Source organism: Phacochoerus africanus, chromosome 11, assembly GCF_016906955.1.
Source record: "Phacochoerus africanus isolate WHEZ1 chromosome 11, ROS_Pafr_v1, whole genome shotgun sequence".
NCBI lineage: Eukaryota > Metazoa > Chordata > Mammalia > Artiodactyla > Suidae > Phacochoerus > Phacochoerus africanus.
In genome coordinates, this window is record NC_062554.1 from 73346167 (window position 1) to 73370596 (window position 24430).

Below are 24430 nucleotides of genomic sequence, written 5' to 3' on the forward strand. Positions count from 1 at the left end.
GAAGTGGGGCTCTGCCCAAAGCAAGCTGACGAGTTTCACCTCAGGACTGGTAAACAGAGCCTCCGGCCAAAGCGGAAAGCCTGAGCTGGGCTGAGGATGCCCATTAGCTACAGGAAACCAGAGGGTGAAGTGCCTTGACACCTGTGATGAAGAGTGTTCATCTGGCTTGAGAGGTAATTGGGCCTTGGCACAGGACTTGGAAAGGGGGAGTAACGCAATCAAAGAGGGGCCCGAGTAGGATGACTGTGACAGCTGTGAGAGATTTGAGCTGCGAGAGATTTGAGGCTGACACGGGAAGACCAATAAGGATGTCATTATCATGCCGCTGGCCTGGCCTGCTGGAGTGTTCCGTCTCCCCACTCACTCCCACTCCGTCCCTTTTTCTCTGTGAAGCACTTGTCCTGTCTCTCTCCTTAATTATCTTTTCACACTCCAGTCCCTATGACCACATTTTTAAAAATCCAACTGCACTTCTTACTTCTTTGAAATCTCTCCACAAGGCACACTTCAGCCATGAGATTTAAGACGTAATTAAATTGTCAGATCCTTCAGGCAGAAGATGCAAAGCAGTAATTAGGACAGTTTCCTAAGTCTGGATCAGAAGACCCAACCTGGTATTGTTTTGTTTTGTTTTTTTAATACAATATGTTTAATATGTTTGAGGGATTCTTAAAGTATAAATTCCTGGGTCCCACTTCCAAACCCACTGAAACAGTGTTGTCCAGGGGAGGGATACAGCCATGCGGTTTTTAAAGAGAGTGCTCCAGTGCCAGGTATTTTCTGGCAGTTTGGGAAATATGTTAAGGAATAACCTGTAGCTGCTAATGTCAGAGAAGGGCTTCCTAGAAGAAGCGAGTTTTTAATGAGTTAATTTTTAAACTATTTTCCTCTGTTTTGGTTTCTGATGGTAACTATGTATTAAGCTAAAGGTGAATACCTAATAAATATTACCTGGCACACTGGTAAAACCCACCAGAATTATGTTTCTGCCAAACATCAGCCCGAGGGATGGAGGGAATAGCAGGAGGGGAATCTGCAGAGGTGTGAGGAAGGCAAACCTACTGGATCTGGTGGGGTAGAGGGAAGAAGCTAAACATGGGAGGGAGGCCATGGACACACCGCCACTGACATACTATTTTTAATCTGAACTTCTGTGTCTCTTTTGCCCTATCCCAGGCTAGAACAACTGTAGTAGGTAAACATCTGAATAAGGAAATGAATATGCCACCATAATGATGCTGCCAGGTCTGTACAGTTGTGCATGAAGTGAACCAATAATGAAAATGCTCTTTGAAGCTTTGAACAAATATGAAACAAAATGTCTTGAAGGACTAAAAATTAACTTGCAGGGTTATTTTAATCAGCCAGTTCTCCCCATGAGGAAGAGCCATAAGAACATCTATCTGGCCCTTCGTGAAAACAAGTCGAAGAAATCCAAAGGGAAAGCTGAATGAAGCACTCGGAGTCACACATAAAATAAGGGGACAATCTAGTGTCATTTGCACTTTTCCACTACAGAGCTGACCCACCCAGTCCCCCCTGGCCTATGGTGCACCTCCAGGAGCTGAGCAGAGAGCTGAACAGAAGAGGGCATTTGTGTTGATCTGTGGTTTGAAGTTCAGACAAGAGTAACAAAAGATAACAACCATCACCAACATATATCACTTTTGGGCAGGCTCTGGTTAGACCCAGTGATTGCTCATAGATACTATTGGTCAAGACTACCATTTTGCCTCTCCAGCTGATCCAGATGTTGTTCTGCTGAAACTGAGTGATTCTCTCTTTCCAAAGTGCTGCCTTCTTTTGGTTAGGACCCTTGCCTACTTTTCAAATAGAAGCCGAATAATGAGAAGTCTCTGCAGAGCTTTCTGTGTCAGAAGTTCTTATTCTCTAAACAAAAAGGGGAATTATTTATGCAAGGTTCAGGTACACAGTAACATGCACTACTCTGGCAACAGTCCCAACTTGTCCCCCAGCAGAAAGCCTTTGGGATATTTAATTTGCTTTTCACATGCAGTGGAAAAATTGAAGGTCCCCCCCTTGCATTTTCTTCCTTCAATGAAAGTATCGGTCTGAAAAGAAGAAAAATAAAACCTATAGGTAGAAAATGCAAACATTATAGAAGAAATGAAAAGACAGAGAAGGCAGGATACTGAAGCTCTAGTATTGCAATCTAATATAGACACATTATAGAAAATACTTTTTTCAGCTTTATTGAAATATAATTGGCATATAACATTGTTAAGTTTAAGGTGTATGTGTTGATTTGATACACTTGTATGTATATTGCAAAATGATGACCAATTAAAATTTCTCATTTGTGGTGCAAACATTTAAAATCTACTCTCTCTCTCTCTCTTTTTTTTTTTTTTTGGTCTTTTTAGGGCCGCATCCAGGGCATATAGAGGTTCCCAGGCTAGGGATCAAATCAGAGCTACAGCTGCCAGCCTACACCACAGCAACACTGGATCCTTAGCCCACTAAGCGAGGCCAGGGATCGAACCGGCCACATCACGGTTACCACTCGGATTTGTTTCTGTTGCGCCACAACGGGAACTCCTAAAATCTACTCTCTTAGTAACTTTCAAGCATGTAGTAGAGTACTGTTTTCTGTAATCACCATGTTATGTATTAGATTCCCAGGAGTTGTTAATCTTTAAAATTTCAGCTTTACTAAGTTACAGTTGACATATAAAATTGTAATATATTTAAAGTGTATACTGTGGTGATTTGATAGATATACACGCTTGTAAAAGAATTCCCCTCATCTAGTTATCTAATCATCTAATTAACACATCCATCATCTCACATATTTTTCATGTTTTTTCCCCCAGTGAAAAAATTTAAGTTCTACCCTCTTAGCAAATTTCAATTACATAATGCAGTGTTATTAACCACAGTCACCAAGTTTCACATTAGATCCCCTCAGATCTCATTCGTTTTATAGCTGAAAGTGTGTACCCTTTTACCAACCTCTCCATATTTTCTCTATCACCTAACCCCTAGTAATCACCATTCTAGTCCTTGTTTCTATGAGTTTGCCTTTTTTGTTGCTTTTTTTAGATTCCACATATTAGTGATACCATGCAGTGTTTGTCTTTCTCTATCTGGCTTATTTCATTTAGTGTGATGCCCTCGAGATCCATCCACACTGGCAAAATAGTAGGTTTTCCTTTTTAAGGCTGAATAATATTCCAATGTACATGCAAAAGATTTTTCAGGAAGTTGAACATGAATGCAAAAGAAAAGAAAGGAAAAATTGAAGTAGTAGTAAGAATAGTGAAGGGGAGAAAAGTGTCGAAGTCCTTTGCATAATATGCTGATCTATCAACATAGTAACTGCGGAACCCCTTTAAGCATTCCATGTACCCTTTCTTCAGTACCTTGATGCTAAGAGCTGGTAAAGCTAGTCTAGAAGATGCTTTGCCATGCCTGTTCCCCTTATTAGTGTGATCATAAATATTACATTAAAGTTATTAAATAAATGGCTAAAGCAAATATAACATTAGAGATAATTAATAGCTGCCTTATAAGAGCAAATGCAATATTTGGTTTGGTTATAATATTTATGAATAAGCCACTATTTTCTCATGCTTTTCAATCTCCCTTCATGTCCCTGGCACTAGATGCTGGTTTTTCTTCAAGATATTTTTTATAAACAGGTTTTTCTTACTTTATAAAAGCAAGAGATTTGGATAGAAAAACATTCCTTCATAAGAAGCAAACATTAATTTATCCTAGAAAAGTTCTAGAAAAAGCTGGATATTAAATTTCAAATGCAGAAGGGATACTAAAGAATATTCATACAAAGGGGCCGAGAGGAGGAAATCATGCTGTATTTATCCATGTCAAAGGAGACCAAAGATTTCATTAGTAATTTATACTAATGAATATAACTTTTTTATTTTCCACAATTAACATGTTTTATTTATAATTATGTTATACCTAACATATATAATTTAAATATTACAATTATATGTCAACCTTTGTTTCTGACCCTAAAGGTAGCATAGCTGAGTAGGTACAAGCACTGCTTCTGGAGCCCTGTTGCCAGTTCTTATCCTGGCTCCACTATGACCATGTGAGTAATCTTGATTGAGTAAGTTATTCATCCTCTGTGTGTGTCAGTTTTCTCATTTGTAAACTGGATGTAGTCATAGTACCTACATCATCACGTTCTTGTGATGATTAAAGGAGCAAAGTATGTGAAGGACACAGATCAGTGAGAGCCATATAGTAAGTGCCGTATTAGAGCCCAACCTTAATTATTTTGTTCTGAAAACTAAACGATCCAAAATTTAAAAATTAGAATCAAATTTGGAAAATAGACAGAGGTTTTCAAGGACTGGTTAAAAAGTATAATAATACAACTGCAAACTAGTTATCATCATTTACTTGTTTTTTACTTTGTGCTAAAGACTATCCTAATCACTTTACATATATTTACTCATTTAATTCTCACAGAAAAAAATATGAGTTATGATATTATTATCCCCATTTTATAGACAAGGAACTGGAAAAAACACAGGCTTAAAAATTTACCTAAGGTAATAGAAGAAGGAAATGAGATGTAAGAATTCAAACCTAAGTCTTTCAGACCCTAGATTAGTGTTCTTAATCATCATGGGAGGCAGTTTGAGGTTAGCAGATTCAAACTATTACATTTAGAATAGATAAGCAATGAGGTCCTGCTGTATAACACAGGGAACTGTATTCAATCACTTTTGACAGAACATGATGGAAGATAACATGAGAAAAAGAATATATATATATATATACATATACATATATATATGTATGACTGGGTCACTTTGCTGTACAGCAAAAATTGACAGAACATTGTACATCAACTATAACAAACTTAAAAAATCATTATGGGAAGTCAGTTTTTCTGGTCAGTTATAGCAAATCAGTAAGGGCTGTAACTGAAATATATAATAATCTTTAAAATTTTGTCTGGTTATTAGTAATTAGTTGATATTAATGCAAGAGTAAAAAGTCATTTATTATAAACATTCATTGTATCAGCAGTGCCTAGTAAAAAATCTAATTGTTTGGACAATACAGCATAACCCTATCACCATTACTTCTGTGGTGACTCTTTCCACAAGTCAGTACTAGGAGAAAAGAAACAATGTCTGATGACTTACGCTCATGAGATCAAACCAATACAATCATGAGAAGATAGAAAAATTCCAATGATATAGTTATTGGCATGACTGTACAAGTTTGTCTTGTTGTTGTTGTTCCTTATAAACTGATACACCATTTTTTTAAAATAATAAACCTGGCACGGTACCTTGAACATGCAGGTAGTTGACTCCAGTGGAATGAATGTCTACTGAGGGACCCACTTAAAAGTGTCAAATAATAAGGAATATTTGAGGCCCTGCTTCTTATTCTGGGAGTGGGTATCAAGGTCTACGGCCCATCCCAAATATGTGTGGATGGATGGGGCTGCCAAATGAAGGACTCAAGCAGGAGAAGTCTCATGTACTGCTTTAAATATTTAACGAGCCCTCAGGGCAGAGATGCTACCTTGGAACTTCAGGAGTACCTCTCAAGAAAGGGTGGTGTATTGCATATTCTAATGAAGACATTCTTGGAAAACTCTTCATTACTAACAAAGAATTGAAATTAAGAACTAGCAAAGGATTGAAAAAGTCTTAAAATTATCTTATCCCTAAGATAAATTGTATGCTCTTTAGAAGCAACACCAAGTAGTTATGTTGTGAGCCACATGGGAAGTCCGCAAATCAAAACTACCATGAGATACCACTTCACACCAGTCACAATGGCCATCATTATTAAGTCCACAAATAACAAATGCTGAAGGGGGTGTAGAGAAAGGAAAACCCTCATTCACTGTTGGTGGTAATGTAAGCTGGTACAACCACTATGGATAACAGTATGAAGATACCTTAGAAAGCTATACATAGAACTGCCATATGACCCCTCAATCCCACTTTTGGGTATATATCCAGACAAAACTTTCCTTAAAAAAGATATACGCACCCTCATGTTCTTTGCAGCTCTACTCACAATAGCCAAGACATGGAAACAACCCAAATGTCCACTGACAGACAATTGTATTAGGAAGATGTGGTATATATACACGATGGAATACTACTCAGCCATAAAAAAGAATGAAATATTGCCACTTGCAGCAACATGGATGGAACTAGAGACTCTCATATTAAGTGAAGTCAGTCAGAAAGAAAAAGACAAATACCATATGATATCACTTATATCTGGAATCTAATATACAATACAAATGAACCTTTCCACAGAAAAGAAAATCATGGACTTGGAGAAGAGACTTGTGGTTGCCAAAGGGGAGGGAGAGGAGGTGGGGTGGTTGGGGAGCTTGGAGTTAATATATACAAACTATTGCCTTTGGAATGGATTAGCAATGAGATCCTGCTGTGTAGCACTGGGAACTCTGTCTAGTCACTTATGATGGAGCATGATAATGTGAGAAAAAAGAATGTATGCATGCATGTGTAACTGGGTCACCATGCTGTACAGTAGAAAAAAAATTGTATTGGGGAAATAACTATTAAAAAGGTTTTTTAATTAAAAATAAATAAATAAATACATTGTATGCTCTTCATTAAATGTATCAGAATATGTTCTAACAGGGAGTTTTCAGCTTAGAGTGGCTATTCTGCCACTCTCCACCCTTGAGACCATTCCAGGGAGAGCAGATTCTATGATTAAGGTGATTAAGGTAATCAACCAAGCTGATTCAGACACTCAATCCAATTTTTGCCAGTGGACCTGCTGGTAATCACCAGAAGAGCGCACTTTGGAGGAGAATTTCTCTCTACAAGTACCCTTATATTTGTTCAAGTTGAAAGTTGGAGAAAGAACGGTGCTTGAAAGTTTCCTAGCTGCACAAACTACATCTTTCATTACAGTGTGTCCCTGACCAGTAGGCCTTGACCATAGACCAAGGAGCACGCTTTTGTCATCTATATCCTTTTCTACTAATCTGTTCCACACATAATGAACCTTAGATAAACTGTTGTGATAAGATGACTAAAAAAACTCTAATTAATCAAGGTCACTTAAATTTTATGTTTGTATCATTCAGGCCACCATCAAGCTACTACTCTTGAGAATTTTTTTTTCTTTTTTTTTTTTGTACCGAGTACTGTGCTATTTGCTGGCCATATTGACAAAGTCCTTCCTACCCAAATGTTTTAGTCCCAACACTCTTCTTCTATCTATGCTATCTAGATTTACCTACCTGTGGAGACCCTGTAGCTTCCATTTTTAAATTTTAGAGCAGAAGAAACCTGAGAGTTAATTTATTCCAACCACCTCACAATATAGATCTGATTTTCCAATACGGTAGCCACTAGACACATGTGACATGAGGGGAAGGAGCAAGAAAGGTCACGTCTGACCACATCAGACACTTGCTGGGGAAAGCACAAAGAGAGAATACAACTTTCCAGTCTGGGAAAAAAAATCAATCATTCCTCACAGTTACTTTCAGAGTTTTGAGTTTTGATGTGCATAGTGAATTTCTGATGTCAACAAATTTCCGAAACTCTCAAAACTGTAATTTTACCCACTACTTTCACTGGCTACAGTAGAAATTTTATTAGAGAAGATTTGAGTGAAAAGGTTAAGAGCAGTCACAATAAAAGATTATTTAATCTCCTAAATAAATTTTCTAACTTACTGATCCTTGAGCTAATCCGATAATACCTTCCAATCTTGCCAAGTCACATTTTAGGGAGCTACAGGTGCTGATGGCACTACTCCAGTTATCTATCAAGCAACTCCAAGTGTGTGTTACATGGTCAACAAGGCGACAGGATAGGCTGTAACTTACACATTTGATTTCACTTCCCAAATCTAATGGCCCCTGGGGAATACTTAGTACTTTGAGCCAGACTTAATAAGTTCAAAAGACCGTGGGATCAGACTGACAGTGTACATGTGGAGAGGAGAAGCAGCATCTTTACAGCAAGCACGAGAAAAAGGGGCAGAAGGGAAGTTCTTCCTTGTGAAGCTGACAGGCAAATGCCATCAACAAGCTGTTCTTGCAGAAGTTGACACAGCTGTTGTGAGTGCATGAGAGGTTGCCTGGGAACTCTGGAAATACTTGGAAGGATATCTGGAGAGTAGAGAGCAGGGTATAAAGTACCATCATTTTGAAGATGGAAATAACTGGCCAGCAAAGTCTTGTTATAAATGCTAATGTGACCTGACTTGTCACCAAAGAATTACATATTCTCTAGTAGCTCTAACTGCACTTTTCAAACACATCCTAACTTAACCTCACACACACCCTGTATTATCCCCATCAGCTATCATTGCCACCTCACAATGGAGACCCCTGAGCTTCAAAGTGTGTTTCTCAACTTGGTTCAGCATCCATTTCCCCTATAACATTCTCAGATTCCAGATTTCTTTTGAGGAATGGTCTTCACCCATTCCTTGTGGGAAGACTTTGTAGAGCAGTAAATCTAAATGCATGCACTCCCATGATGTCAACCAGAGACTCCTCCTGCCAAAATTTCCTCTCATGGCTACACCACCATTCTGTGCAGCCAAGATATGGGCATGTGACCCAAGCTTGGCTGATGCAACTTTTTCTTCTAGAATCTTGAATCTTGAGTTGAATTTCTCAGGGGCAAAAGAAACAGAGCCCATCTTCCCAGCTGCAGGGCCCAAGGCAAACTCATGAGCAATCCCGATCACTGAGACCCATCAAACCTGCTTTATACCTGGAGTTCCCATTGTGGCTCAGTGGGTTACAAACCCAACTAGTATCTATGAGGATTCAGGTTCAATCCTTGGCCTTGCTCAGTGGGTTAAGGGTCCAGCACTGCCATGAGCTGTGGCGTAGGTCAGAGACAAGGCTCAGTTCTGTGCCTGTGACATAGGCTGGCAGCTGCAACTCCAATTTGACCCCAAACCTAGGAACTTCCATATGCCACAAGCACAGCCATAAAAAACAAAACAAAAACAAAAACTGCTTTATACCTTTGTGATTAATGCCATTTTTCACTTACATAAAACTTTGTTATTTCTAACTATTATGGGTTACACCATGCCTGTCCAAAATTCATATGCTGAAATGTTGAAATCTTAATCCCCAAGACTTCAGGATATGCCATTATTTGGAAATATGGTCACTGTAGACATTCTCAAATAAGATGAGGTCAGAAGGAGTAGAGTAAGCCTCTAATCCACTATGACTGGTATCCTTCTCAGGGAAATTTGGACATGGACACACATACAAGGAAAACCAAGATGAAGGCAGAGATTAGGGTGATGTTTCTACAGGTCAAAGAATATCAAAAATTGCCTGCAAAGCACCAGAAGTTAGGCAAGAGATATGGACCAGATTCTTCCTCACAGCCTCAGAAGGAACCGAATCTGCTGACACCTTGATCTCAGACTTCCGGCCTCCAGAACTAAGAGACAGTAAGTTTCTGTGTCTTAAGCGATTTAATTTGTGTTATTTTGTTACAGTAGCTTTAGCAAATTAATGCAGTAATCAAAACACCCAAGAAGGCTTTTTTTAAAAAACAGATGGAATATTTCTGGGAAGTTCAAGTCATTGGTTAGCAAAGACTTGAGAAGCCTGAGGAGAGGGTTGCTAACTGGGAAATCTACATAGAAAATTAATAGGCTGCCCTTAAATATAGATATAAATACTTCATAAAATGCCTATGTTTTCCCTGAATTCACAGGGGGAAAAAATTGATGAGATCAAGCAGACAATTTTTCAGTTAGCAGATACAGAAAAGTCTGGGGATAAACAGTAACACAGTTTGAACAGTTTGAGTGTGAGAAAAGACATATGACACAATTCTCAGGTTAAGTTTCTCTGTGATAAGCACTAAGTTTTTTGTTTCTGCTTGGTGTCTAAAATGATGGATTACATTCACTATTCTCTAGTTGATTCTTTGATATAATGTTAGCAGCTGCTCTGAGTCAGAAGTTAATATGGCATGGGCAAAAGGCCCAGTTTTGATATGATTAAGGTAACTAACTTTATCTCTTTAGTGCCCAAGGATTAAATGGTCTCTAATTAACTCTTTTTCTTTCATCAAATAGCTATTGAGTATATACTCAGGGACAAAATAGGATGGTAGATTAGGCAGGCATGTTTTCATCCCCACATTGGAGGGAGCAGCAAATGATACAAGAATTGATGGTTAAGTGTATTATAGGGAAGTAACATTTCACCTGCTAAATGCAAGTCAAGTGAGAATTAGCAGGTGCAAAGCAGGGTGCAGTATGTGGGGGAAATGTTCCTGGCAGAGTAGAAGGTACTATGAAAGCCTATAAATGAAAAGGGAGTACTTTGACAAGGTAGAAACACTGAGAGAAGTTCACCATGGCCCAGAGATAAGGCTGGAGCGACCAGGAAAACTAAATGAAGGAGTCTGAATGGTCCTAACAGCAGACCATCAAAGAGCTTTAATTCGAGAAGTGACATAAATAGATTTGCCTTATTTAAGGTCATTCTAGTAACTGGCTGGAGTCTAGATACACAGAAACCAGTTAGCAATCTGTTAGCATGGTGAGAGAGACATAGGTTGAACTTGATATGATAAGGGCCATGGAAAAGAGAGAATTAAGTCTGAGGGAGGAAAATGCCAAGTTACATGACTAAGGAGGTTGAATTTCCTGCCAGTCTGGCCAATACTATCATTCTTGCTTGTCCTAGGTTCTGTGAGATTACGTGGTAGCTCCAACACGACCCACTGCTGAAGATCAGTGAACCCCTGATAGATTCAGCTAAGCAGTGACCACTTCCCATAAGATTTAGATAGCAACCCTATGACTTCTGGCAGATACCCAATAGATTGTCCACAATCTGGGCCTTCACCCCTTGTGGTACAGTCAGTCTGCCAAGCCTACAGTCCCCAACTCATCTATTTTTTTTCCCAACAACTTTAGGAACCAGGAAATGCTGGACTGTGGACAACTAGGATGAGTGTCTCAGGCCCAGCCCTCCCTTTACCTGGAAGTTCTGTCACCTCTCTGCTAAAATGCCTTTCCTGTCTTTCCAACAGTATAGGGGGCAGGCAGCAAGTCTGCTGGCTAAGCAAATGCCTAACTGTGAAACAAAATGCATAGCTATCTTCAGGAACATTGTTTCACAAAGGGGAACTCCCTCTCTCTCCCCAGACCTTCTCTTCCATTGATTAGGGGCAGGTGGGGCTGGGGTGTTGGGGAGCTTGTGTTTGTAAGGTGTATTTTTTGCAGAAAGTTGTTTGGCCCCAGAAACTGTTGGTTCTCTGCTTTCAGAACTCTAGGTACCTAGGACCTTTTCTACACAATGTGGCACTTGCTCCATCTCAGGGCATAAGTTAAAATCCTGCTCAACTTCATGTTATACTAACATAAACATTGTATTCTAAAATTCTTTGGGGCACCTAATACAGGGATATAAAATTTTAAATAGCAGGATGAGTTAGCTGTCTACATTCTTAAAGCAATGGATTGAGCTAAGCATTCTTAAGTATTGTAATGCCCATGCTTTCAGGTATATAACTGACTCACTTGATCGGGAGTGACTATTCTAAGTACTTTGCCCACATATATAGCTTCCTTGTTTGGAATGACAAAGAAGCAGCATAACTAATTGAAAGAATGGCATTTAGTGTATCATTAGGCAGAAAAAAAATTGACCAGTAGCCGACCTAGCCCCAAATCACCAATCTCAACTTTTTTTTTTTTAAGAGTTGATTAAAAGACTAGGTAAGCCTGTCAGAAAATAAATTTTAAAGTTATCTTTGAATCCACTGAACTTTAAGTTCCAAAACCTTCCACCAGTCAGAGGTGGTATTGTGCTCAAGTGGACACCGAGTTCTCGATATAATTAAGGCTGATGCTGCTGGAGGTCTTTCTGAGGTCACCATCCTTACATGGCTGATTAGATTCCACTCCTGAGAACAGATACTAAACACATTTCCAATGACAGCAATTGCTTTAAATTCCTTAAAGCCTTCAAAATAGAGAATGTTTAATTTAGCACTCTTAGTTAAAATAATTAGCAATTAAGACTCCAGGAAATTATATTTAAAATAACTCCTGTAGAATCCTTGAAAAGTTTCAAACCAATTCAGAAGTTCCTATATGATAAAAAGAGTAGACTGCTCATTGTGAAACATTTTTGAACCACCTTTTCCTCTACCTTTTAAATTTAAACCTACCGTAGCCTTAATGCAACTCCAACAAAGCTTGGGGCTCGGTTCCAGGATCCTTGAACTGGTGAAAGGGCACGTTTGCTGGGTTATTTTCTTTGGCAATTTAACCATTGGTTCCTCTTCAACCTCACCCTGAGATAGGAATACCACCCCATCGCAGATCCTAAGATTTCAAAACACCCCTCCTGATTAAACACACACACACACACGCACAAAAGTATAAACTCCTGCCTCCAAGAAGTAGTGCCTTATTAACTGAAATTTGAGACATGATTCTGGGAGCTGCCCTCATGACCTGTAGCAATGCTTGTCTTTGGTTCTGCCCTATTCTCTTCTCTCCACCCTCCTCCTCTCTCCACTCAGGATCCACTGTTCCTAAGGACAGCACACAGCTCCCAGCATCCTTCAAAATGACAAGGATCTCCTCGAAGGCATTTCATACACTCAACCTTTCCCAGCTCACCTCCTGATCAAAACTACCTGCCCTCTGTCTCAGAATCTATCACAGAAGCCAGCAATTTGACAAACTTATTTTAAAAGCCAGTTCTATGAAGGCATTAATGAACAACAATGGCACAACTTTTTCAGAAACTATTTTCAAATTTCAGCCTTCAATAGCTCAATCCGAAAGAGTGGCAATCTGGCACAAACAGAGGAAGAGGTAACGTGAGACAAAGGAGTCTTTGGCTCCCCCTCAATTCATGTATTCCAGTCACCATTTAGTTTTATGACTGACTTCACTCACTTATTTCATAAAATTACGAAACCAAGAGCTGGAAAGGATTTAGAGATAAGTCCACACTTCCACTTTAAGGATTAAAAAAAATAAATAAATAAAAACCCTGCAGCACAGTAAAGTTAAGAAAACAGTACCACAGTTACTGAACAGAGATAGAAGCCAGGACTCCTGGCTCCAGTTCTGACACTTGTCCCCTTATCTCACAGACTTTTTGCTAATGAGCTTTCCAGAAAAATATGCGTGCACCACTAATTCTTTTTATCTGTCATTCACAACTGGGCAAGGTGAAATGGGGTTGGAGAGAGCATATATAAGCATCTCCAAAAGGCATGTTCAGATTAAAGCAGCATAATTAATATTAGAATAGACTTCCAAATTGGGAAGATGAAAATGCTATCGCTTTGATAACAAAAACTACAGGTAGTAAATTGTAACAAAATACTGGCAGGGAACAATTTCATCCTGTGCATATAAATGATTCTCTAAGACTGATGATGAGACTGGAGACATATCAAAATCTCCACAGGAGGAATGAGGCTCTTAACTTTATCTGAAGTACTTAAAATGTTTTGGCTATCTTTTTAAAATTTTGGTTCCGATTATGAAATATTTCAAAAAATAGAAAAACATAGAAGTATAACCATTGCATATTCACTCACCATATTGAAACCATTTGTTTTATCATACATAAATATGCCTCTTTATTGTTTAAAAAAATTTTTTTTTGTCTTTTTAGGACCACACCCATGGCATATGGAGGTTCCCAGGCTAGGGGTCCAATTGGAGCTGTAGCTGCCACCCTACACCACAGCCACAGCAAGGCCAGATCCGAGCCACATCTGCAAACAACACCACAGCTCACAGCAACACTGGATCCTAACCTACTGAGCAAGGCCAGGGATCAAACCGCATCCTCATGGATTTGTTTGTCAGGTTTGTTAACCACTGAGCCATGACAGGAACTCCCTGGCTGGGGCTTTTTAACATCGCCTTTCCATTTAGACTGAAAACACCCCTGGAGTCATAACTCTAGGCAGCAGCCTCAGTTTTACCTTCTTGTCCTTGTCTGAACCCAAGGTCCCCTTTTCCTGACTCCACTTAAATATTTAACCCCAAGTCTCTGGATACACAGGGACCTGTATGCTCCTCCCCAAAGCAGAGTTAGCCTCCCTGGTCACCATTCTGGTTTCCAGTCTTTCTTCAATTATTGCACATAGGAAGAATTCCATGTCTTCCTTGGGGACTCAAATATTCAATAATTTTGTTGTTGTTATTGTTATATATTTTCCTGTTTTCTAGGTGTTTAGAGCAAGAAGGTGGCTCTGTTTTTCTAGTTGACTATCTTGTTGGAACACCAAGTTTCCAATTTAGATTTTAAGACACAGGGATTCAATATTTAGATAGTTGATGCTTCTGTTTTCCTGTTAGATGCTATTAATAAGTTGCCACCATTTATAGAACATGCAACATAAGTACAAGGCGCTTCATATATATTGTCATATTTAGTTTTTACTATGACTGTTTTACACATGAAGAATCTGAGCATTGAGATTGTTAAATCATTTTGCCCAAGACCACACAGTTACTCAGCAGTGCAACAGGATGCAACTTATATCTGCCTGACCCCAAAACAGAGAGTGGCCGATTCCCAAGCCCTTTTTTTTTTTTGTTGTTTGTTTCTTTTTGTCTTTTTTTTTTAGGGCCCCACCTATGGTATATGGAGGTTCCCAGTCTAGGGATAGAATCGGAGCTGTAGCCACTGGCCTATACCACAGCCACAGCAATGTGGTATCCGAGCCAATCTGTGACCTACACCACAGCTCAAGGCAACACTAGATCCTTAACCCACTAAACGAGGCCAGGGATTGGACATGCATCCTCATGGATGCTAGTCAGATTCGTTTCTGCTGAACCATGATGGGAACTCCATTTGTTGGTTTTTAGTATCTCTGCATTGCAGTGGTTTGGTTGGTTGGTTGGTTGGTTGGGCTTTTTGGGTCTTCTGCTGTTCAAAATCATCCTTTCCTTATATAAACCTACTAGTTGCAAAGATTTCAGTAAAAACCTGAAAGGCAAGAAAAAGTCTCTGTGGACTTACACCTTAAAGTGCCTCCAGACACTCTACTCACTTAATGAATAACTATGTTTTGAATAAAGATTTATAATCACAAACATTATAACTTAAGGAGAGAAGGTAAAAAGGAGAAACATGGATTTCCACAACATCAGTTTTTGGATCACTTTTGAAGGTGAATTCCAAGCACGCAAATGTATTGCAAACCTTCCCTGAGGACCGAGTACAAAGCAGCTGGCTGGTACTTCTAAGCCTCTCGCGGTTCGGCACAGTGGTTCCTAATACTGACAGAGCCCCTGCGTCACCAGGATCTGCAGAGCGTGGCAAGCCAAATGAAAGAGGAAGTTTGCAATTAATTAAAAATAAATGAAAACAAAAATCTTCCCCCAGTGGCTTGCTTCTCATCTTGGTTGTAATCCACAGTCAACATGTGGAGGCCACGTGGGGCATTTACCAAATGGAAAAGGTATAGGACTGTGTCGAAGAGACCACAGACTGCGGCTCTGGACCACACTAATAATTCTTTTAAATCCTCTCATTCCACCTCGTCAGGAAACACAGCAGCATTTTAAATCTGACTGACCCATATAAATTACCTTTCTACTCATCCGGCTGTGAAATTAACAGTGGAGGAAGACAGGTCCTGTCAAGCTGGCTGTGCTGAGCTGCTGAAGGGTTCAGAATAAATTGGGGAGGGGGGGGACAGGAGACGTGGCGCTTGTGAAGAAACAAGGAGCCTGGGCTGTGATCAGCAGCCTCTGATACAGGTGCCTGCTGTTATGGAGCCAGTTACCAGCACCAGAAGGGGGTTTGCCAAGAAGGTACAAGTGGCCTGCACTGAAGCACTAAGGGTGGTGAGACTAGGGCCCCATAGCAAAGGCTCTGGGATGGAAGCCATGCCCTCCAACACTGGAATTCGAAAAACAAACCTAAGCTCACTAGTGTTCTAGAATAGGATATTTAAACTTTTTTGATCTTGGTTTTTTAAATGTTTAAGTAATACCCTTACTAGATGTTAATAAGAAAAGGCAAATTCACTATGAAGTTACATCAAAAAATCACTAAATCATGATATAATTTTGTGTTGTTTGAAGACATGGTTTAGAAGAAGTAGAACCAATCTCTTACTCCTAAACCCTCATAACTTCGTCCACGGTCTCACCAGTCTCCACCATGACAGTATCAACGAGACATAGCCTGGTATTATATCTGGATAGCTAGCCTGACTTTAAGAAGAACTGGAGCTTATCTTTTGTTCCACAGCAGAAAAGGACTAGTCTTATGATCAAATTCTTAAAAACTAGGAGATAAAAGACAAGAGAATGGAAAATCACCTCGTCAGCTCTCGCCAGCTCTCGCCAGCTCTCTACCATGGGCACGAGCCTGGGCACACAGGTGCATAGATGAAAACAGAAATATAGATGAACATAAATGTTGCAGCGGCTAGGATGCTTTGGGCTGCACCATGCGTGATCAGTCAGATGCCAGCACAGAAATGAGTAGGTGAGAAGAGCAATAACTGCATTGCATGCCAGTAGACCAGAGAAGCACAAATTGGACTATTAGTTGGCAACTGCCATCCACCATTTTATTAGTATTATCAGTATGAAGGATTATGCTGATGGCCTTATGTTTATTATTCCATGTTTTCCTCAAAAGATGTGGGACATGGCCACAGGTACAGCCATAAAAAGAAAAAGAAAAAAGATGTGGGACAGGTTTTATTATCCCTGTTTCATAGATGAGACACTTTGGCTCAGACATGTCATGTAATATCACAATTTATAAGACAGAAATTGGAATCTAAACCAAAGTTTGACACTAAAATGTCACAAAGACTTTCAACTCCGTTAAAACTCAGAAAGAAGAGAGAAGAGTAACATTAAAATAAAAATAATAATAATTGAGCATTACAGTTCCTCCCCTCCAAGCCCCTACTTCTAAAAGAGATAATAAAAACAAGAACATCCTAGAGTGTCTCATTCTGTTCAGGCTATTAAAGTGAGAAAGCTTAGAGATTATTGCCCATATGCTCCTCTTCCACACAGGAGAAACCTGAGGCTCAAGAGCTACTTGCAAATGGTCTCAGTCTTTAATGGCAGAGTTAGGACTAGAAACAGGTAATGTCAATTCGCAGACCAGTGCCCTTATTTTTACACCAAGAAAAAAGGGAGAAAGCATTTTCAAGATCATTTTCAAAATGGCAAGGTTTTCTTTCTTTGCATACCCGAAGCATGAATTTAAAACCAGTGCTATCCTCTCATACGAAAGAGAAAATCAAGGCTATTACATGAAAAAAAATGTCCTGTCACTTTTCTTCAAAGAGAGAAAGCTGTATTTCAACATCAATATAAATATTTTTCATCCTTAGCATTGTGACAAGGAAAGTTTTGAATGAGGTCAGTGGTGTTAATTTCACTTCAATTTTAACTTCCCAGGGGAGTTCATCTGTAGTGTTTCTATTTTGGTAATTTGGGTTTTAGTAGTTAAGTGTACTCATATTCTGTATTCCATGAAATTAGACACTAGAGGGAATACATTTGAGACATGAAGGAGTCTCCAAAGAAGAAATTCATAATCTTCAAGCTAGAGGAAATTTGATTTTCAGGTGAGTACAACAACAACAAAAAAATCCCAAGTAAAATAAATAGGAACAACTGCAGCCATTCTTCCTGTGTGCTGCATATGGATAAACAGGCAAACATTCACATTAGGAATTTTATCCTTCCTTAAAAATATAATTGAAATTGATCCACCTTTATTTGAGTTTCTAACTAAAGTTTAGAAAAATGAATTTTTGAAAGTGATTTTCTGGGCCATTTTCTCTCAGTTCTAAATCCATCCTTCTTTATTCTGTTTTAGGTAACTGGGGCTGGAAGTCTACAAAATCTATTTTTCCTTTGCCAGTTGGCTTCCTGTTAGGTTCTGCAGACAGGAGGTGCTGGAGGGTGACGGAAAGTCTAGAAAGGGTGCTCTGGCTTCCTTAGGTACTCTCAGAACCCTCTGACCCTGGGTAAGACCACTAGGCAAGCAGCTCCCCAAGCTCAAGTGCTGAGTCTTCAAGCCGCTGAGGTGCCAGCACCTGTGGGCACCATCGTCTTCCCAGTTGTCTGATTGCCAGCATCACGAGGCTCGGTCCTAAGCCGCTGAAGTGTATCATTAACCTTCAGAAGGCCGAGGGCCACCTCTGCAAACCTCCTCTTGAGGATCCTGAGAAAGCAGGAGCAGTCCAGACAGTACCCTCTCAACCTCAGCCCTATGGCGCTTCTTCACCAAATAGCAGACTTTCTTGTGTGTCCCCAGACCTCAAGCAATAACTGCATCCTTCATTCATTACCTCTGTGTATTTGTCTTTTGCTTTTTTCAGTTCTCCAACTCACATTCAACCAATGCCCTGTATTAAATTATCTTATGATGTAGAAATAACAATAAGAGGACACATGAAGAAAGAGGTGGAGTTGGTGGCCAAAGGGGTTGGAATGATGAACACTAAAGCAGGAAGCTCATAACTATTATTTTTGAATCTGATGAGAAAATGAGGGAAGAAATCTATCACTTACTTTAAATGCATCTGTCTTTAGTTTTCAAAGAGCTGCCATGTGGTGGAGAACTTACACCACAAGGGGCCAAGAGGGTAGAACTAAGTAGCCTCTCATAGCAGCACATTTTCCATGAGAAAGAACATTTTAACAGTCAGCCAAATCCATGGCTCGGATAGTTGGTGGATAGGGATATTGTAGAGGAGATACAGCTGAAGATTCTTAAAACTCTAAGATGCACTGCTTCTAGCAATGGCTGGAAATAAGTAGAAAGGCAAAGGAGGGCTGTGTACAGGGGCATCCTGTGTGCTAGGTTTAATCTTACAATCCAGAAGCAACCAGAGACCAATCTGATTGCCTGTAGGATCAAATTGATTACCCATAAATTGATCTTTAAAGTGCCTGGAAAAAAAGATGCAAGTGATATAATTGACTAAGGTAGTGGCCTCTTGTCAGATATACCAAAGACAATGTGACAAGTGAGGAATTATTGTTAAGAAATAAATAATGCAGGTTTCTGGCATCAATTGTTTTCTCCTCAGTCACTCCACCATAGTTGAGTTCCATCAGGGGGGTGAACTAGTTAACGTGTAATATAAAAACGTCTAGAAATTGGAAGCACAACTCTTAAAAAAACAAACAAAAAAACTACTAACATTCTAATCCAACGTTGTTCTGAGGTCTCCTTGTTCAATATTGCATTTAGGTAAACCTACAGTCAACAATGTCCGAGGATGACCAAGGGAGACAATCTCATCAGTTTATAATAGAATAGAAAAGTGAAAACAAAAACACGGAGGCCTTAGAATCAGCAGTGTTTCTGTATGCTGTCCTTTTGTTTCCTCTCATCCCAATATAAGTTTTCACCACCAAACCATGCATTTGCACTATACTCCAGTGTTCTGAACCTGAATGTTCAAGCTCAATGGTACAAGTCGTTTGGCCTTTTCCTCTCAGAAAAGAGGATTCTCAGCTAATTCATGCCACAAGAAATTCTCAGGTAACAATAACTGTCTGCAGCAAAAATAACCAATTATAAAAGACCCAATGCCATGTATGTTTAGCATTTTAAAGGCTCTCTGAATTCAAATGTTAGTCTCTCAGTAAGCTTTCTGAATGCAGGTTATTAACACGGATTGATTCATTTCATCCCCTTTCTCTCATTCCCTTAAAGTCCTAAGTGCTATAACTCTCTACAAACAGTTCAGAACATATGCCAATGATGAGACTTCCATATGATTTACAGAAACATTTCTGCTTCCTAAAAGCTCTTTCCAAGTCAGAAACCAAGTGAAGCAAAGAAAACCAAATGCAGTGCAAGAGAGCTGAAATTTAACCCAAACCCCGGAGCCTAAGGATAAAGCTCTGTGAAATTTTATCTATATCCTCTATCCAATAAATACTTACAAATGCATATATAACAAGACCCATCCCAAGAACCGGCATTATAATGTCATCTCTGAACAGCTGTTTCTTAACACACTATGTGTTACAAAGAGGTCTCACAGCTTGGTTGCATCCTTTACAAAACAGATTCCTCTACATCTCTGTAATTACAATTACATGGGCTAGCTCTTTGCAGTTTAATTTGTTCTGTTTTAACAGTCATTAACACCATGGACTTTAGGCTTGACTTTCCCTTAAGCTTGCTCAGAGAGCATTGAACTCTGGTTTTGGAGACCTATAGTCAAAAAGTCATGCCTATATACCTAAATCCAGAGCATAACTAAATGTAAAATGAGGAAATTTAATCAGCACCTCCACATATTTGTTAAGAATATGGGCAGCCAGTTATATCTCTTCATTTAAGCAAAAATGGAATCTGTGTGATTACCCTATGAATTCAAAGATGACCTAAAATGTGGTTGCTTTCCCTAAAAGTTCTTGTAACACCTTAGGCCACCATGGCCACTTTGGAGACCCATATGTGCTGAATCTAGTGCTGAAAATACACAAAAAAGAAAAAGCCATCACTGGAGTTCTTCATTTCATAAGGATGTGGCAAAAATAATTACACAGATAAGCTTATTATCACTAATGAATCACAATCAACAATATTATTCTATCCTCATAATAATGTTCAACTAAAGCTCAGAAAGATTAAGTAATCTTCCAAATACTCTACATCTTGCAAGTGGCAAGGCTGATGTATAGACTCAAATCTGACTTCCAAGGTTGGGTTCTTTTTATGATTCTACCACATATAAAGACAATGGCACAGCATCCCTAGCTTTCATTCTGCAGAATAAAATTAATTATTTTTTTATCTTCACCTTTCTCATTCTTTAAGACTCAGAGACTCTCATACTGAGTGAATTAAGTCAGAAAGAGAAAGACAAATACCAGGTAATAGCACTTACATCTGGAATCTAATATACAGCACAAATGAACCTTTCCACAGAAAAGAAAACCATGGATGTGGAGAAGAGACTTGTGGTTGCCAATGGGAGGGGGAGGGAGTGGGATGGATTGCGAGTTTGGGGTTAACAGATGCAGATTATTGCCTTTGGAATGGATTAGCAATGAGATCCTGCTGTGTAGCACTGGGAACTATGTCTAGTCACTTATGATGGAGCATGATAATGTGAGAAAAAAGAATGTATACATGTATGTGTAACTGGGTCACCATGCTGTACAGTACAAAAAAAACGTATTGGGGAAATTTAAAAAGTCATTAAAAAAAAAGACTGAGCTCAAGTCCTACTTCCCACAATAGATCTTCTTAATTATACTCAATCAGTATTCTTTCCATCCTCTGAAATCTATAACACGTTTTACTTAAGCTGATAGCTGAGGTTGTAGTTATTCTGTCACAGGCATATTGTCACCTCCCCAACCAGGCATTTCAATTCTTTATAGCTTCTAAAATGCCTAGCATAATGACAAGGACAGTAAAAACTCAAAAATGTTTGCTTATTGGATAATCGATTAGTTGAAGATTTTATCCAAAACTATTTAAAACATCCCCTATTCACAATAGCCAAGACTTGGAAACAACCTAAATGTCCATCAATGGAGGAATGGATCAAGAAGATATAGTACATTTATACAATTGACTACTACTCAGCTATAAAAAAAGAACAAAATAATGCCATTTGCAGCAACATGGATGGAACTAGAGATTCTCATACCAAGTGAATTAAGTCAGAAAGAGAAAGAACAAAATCATATGATATCACTTATAGGAGGAATCCAAAATGTGGCACAAATGAACATATCTATAGAACAGAAACAGACTCAGAGATATAGAGAATGAACTTGTGATTGCCAGGGGGGAGGGGGGAAGGAGTGGGATGCACCAGGAGTTTGGGGTTGGTAGATACAAAGTATTACGTTTAGAATGAATAAGCAATGAGGTCCTATTGTATAGCACAGGAACTATATCCAATCTCTTGCAACAGACCATGATAGAAGATAGTATGAGAAAAAGAATATACACATATGTATATGTATATAAAACTGGGTCACTATGCTGTACAGAAGAAATTGGCACAAAACTGTAAATCAACTGTACTTTAATTTTAAAAATAACAAATAAAATAAAATATTCCTTCCAAACGTCAGTCCTTTTCTTAAGGGGGAATATCTAGATTTTTTATTTTACCACTTTGGCATTCCAATTTACCACTTAGTTGTACAAGATTCTACCTTGGTTTGCACATGTAGACTTAGCCCAAGGATGATATTCAAAATAGAGGTATTGACCAATCAGAAGGGAGCATGATACCAGAGGCCACCTGTTGTGTCAGGCATTAACTCTTTAGTTGATGAATTGTAGGCAAGGCACAGGGATATAAGTGGATGGCCAGGATGGCCAGAATGCCAAGAAGACAGTAAAGGGATAGGGGGCTTGGAATAAGGTCTCTCTACCAAAAGGAAAGAAATACTTCAATAGTTTCCAATAGTTTAAAAAACTGGTAGAGCCAGAGTGGCACAAACTAATCAATACTACCTTTTGCCTGGCCCCCAAATCTTTGAAAGCAGCAGATACCAAAAGGGGAAATAAGGACCAATCAGACAAATTCTATAGAGAATTGAGTCCCTGCTCTTTTATATGAAAATTAAAAAAAAAAAATAGACGAATCCCCTACCCTTTCTCTCAGCTTTAAATAGCCAGAATTTTCATGTATTTTAGTATTAACTGAATAAGAAACTAGCAGGACTTTATTTTTCCAAGCAACAGCTTGAAGTAATTTATTTTAGGACTACCTAATGGCACTTAGTTTTTAAATATTAATATGTGATTTCTTATGCTTTCACTGACCCTGCCAACATTATTATGAATAATTATGTATTTATGTTCCGCCTTGTTCCAAGAAAAATATTAAAGAAAAATTTAAAAAGGTGCAATGAATCAAGATAAAATATATTTGTTATAAATGGGATGAATTGGATGAAGTAAAAGTAAACAAAGAAAAGAAAGAATTAGAAGTGATGTTTGCATTCAAAGTACTTTCTATAAGTTCTGATACATTTGCAAAAGAGTGAGCTATGAATTTGGGCTTTAATCTTTCTAGTAGATAAGGACACATCAGTTATAAAACACACAGAACCCACTGAGATAAAAACAAACCAATTGCTCAGAGAAAGGCACTGATTCATTCTTCTGAGACGGCTATCAATAATGAAAGTATCTGCTTAAAATGGAATGCTTATACAGGGCTGTATTCTTTAATCAAAAACTTGATGTAAAAAGCTAATGAACAAACAAAAAGCTTAACTTTCACAGATTTGCTTCTTAAATTGAACTTGGTTTATTCAAGCCTCTCTTCTCTCAACAAAATTCCAATAATGATCCAAATTTTTATCCATAAATAAGACAGTCTTCCAATTTTGAATTCTGGGCTAAGTAGTTCTGAGCAAAACAATCATATTTGAAGGGTTTGTTCCTCCTAAACTGTCAAAACCTGAATGAAACAGACACATATTTATATAACATGCTTTTGGCCCTTGGATCTCCTATAAGAAAACCAAAGTCAAAATGTCAAGGACAAGCTCAGACCTTGTAAACACACCATAGTATTGCCAACCACAGACCCAGAATCCCATTTTGAGCAATTACTAGTAGCAATTACACAATATGAAATTCAATTTATGTAGCTCTTAATTCTAAAGCAACTCCAGTATGAGGGAGACTTTTATAGCATACATTTGGGATATGTTCCTTTGCTTTTCTGGAGAAGAGATGTGTATCAGAACTTTTTATATAACAGGCTTTAGTGATTCAGAAGCAGCATACATTTCTGAGAAATAGAAAATACATATTGATAAGCAAAGACTCACTCTCTCCCCCCCATATCCCAAGAAGCTTCTTAGAAGAAACGGGAAGGTATGATTTCTTTCAGTCATTCCATCACACTCTTTTCTGGTCCAATATACTAAATCAGGTAACCACAAGAGCAAGATGGGGGCAGGGTTGGAAAAGAGTAGGCTTATACATCACCTCCCTGGGAACTCACTGCCTTGGAACTCAAAGTCCAGTGACTGGCACTGCATGCCTGAGAGTCAATTAATTTGTGTCAATTAATATGACACAAATGGTGAGAGTAAGCAGGCAAAACGAGTCATGTTGATGATTTTGCTATTGACCTCTATGGCTTAGTAGATTTTTATGATAACCTTCACAACACATGATAAGGCTGAATGAGGTATATTTTCAACTTTTTCTAAAATTCATAGTGTATAATTAGTAATACTTTGCTTATTTTAATTGTTCTGAAACTATAGAGGACTTGAGAAACTATAAAAAACTATTTGGTTTAATGAACACAGTTTTCAATTTATCTCAGTCACTAATCTTATTTCCCTTAATAAGGGCATGAACAAAACTCCCCTGCCTCATTAATCCTGAAATCAGAAGTCAGCTCCAAAGGGAAAAGTACTTAGCATACTT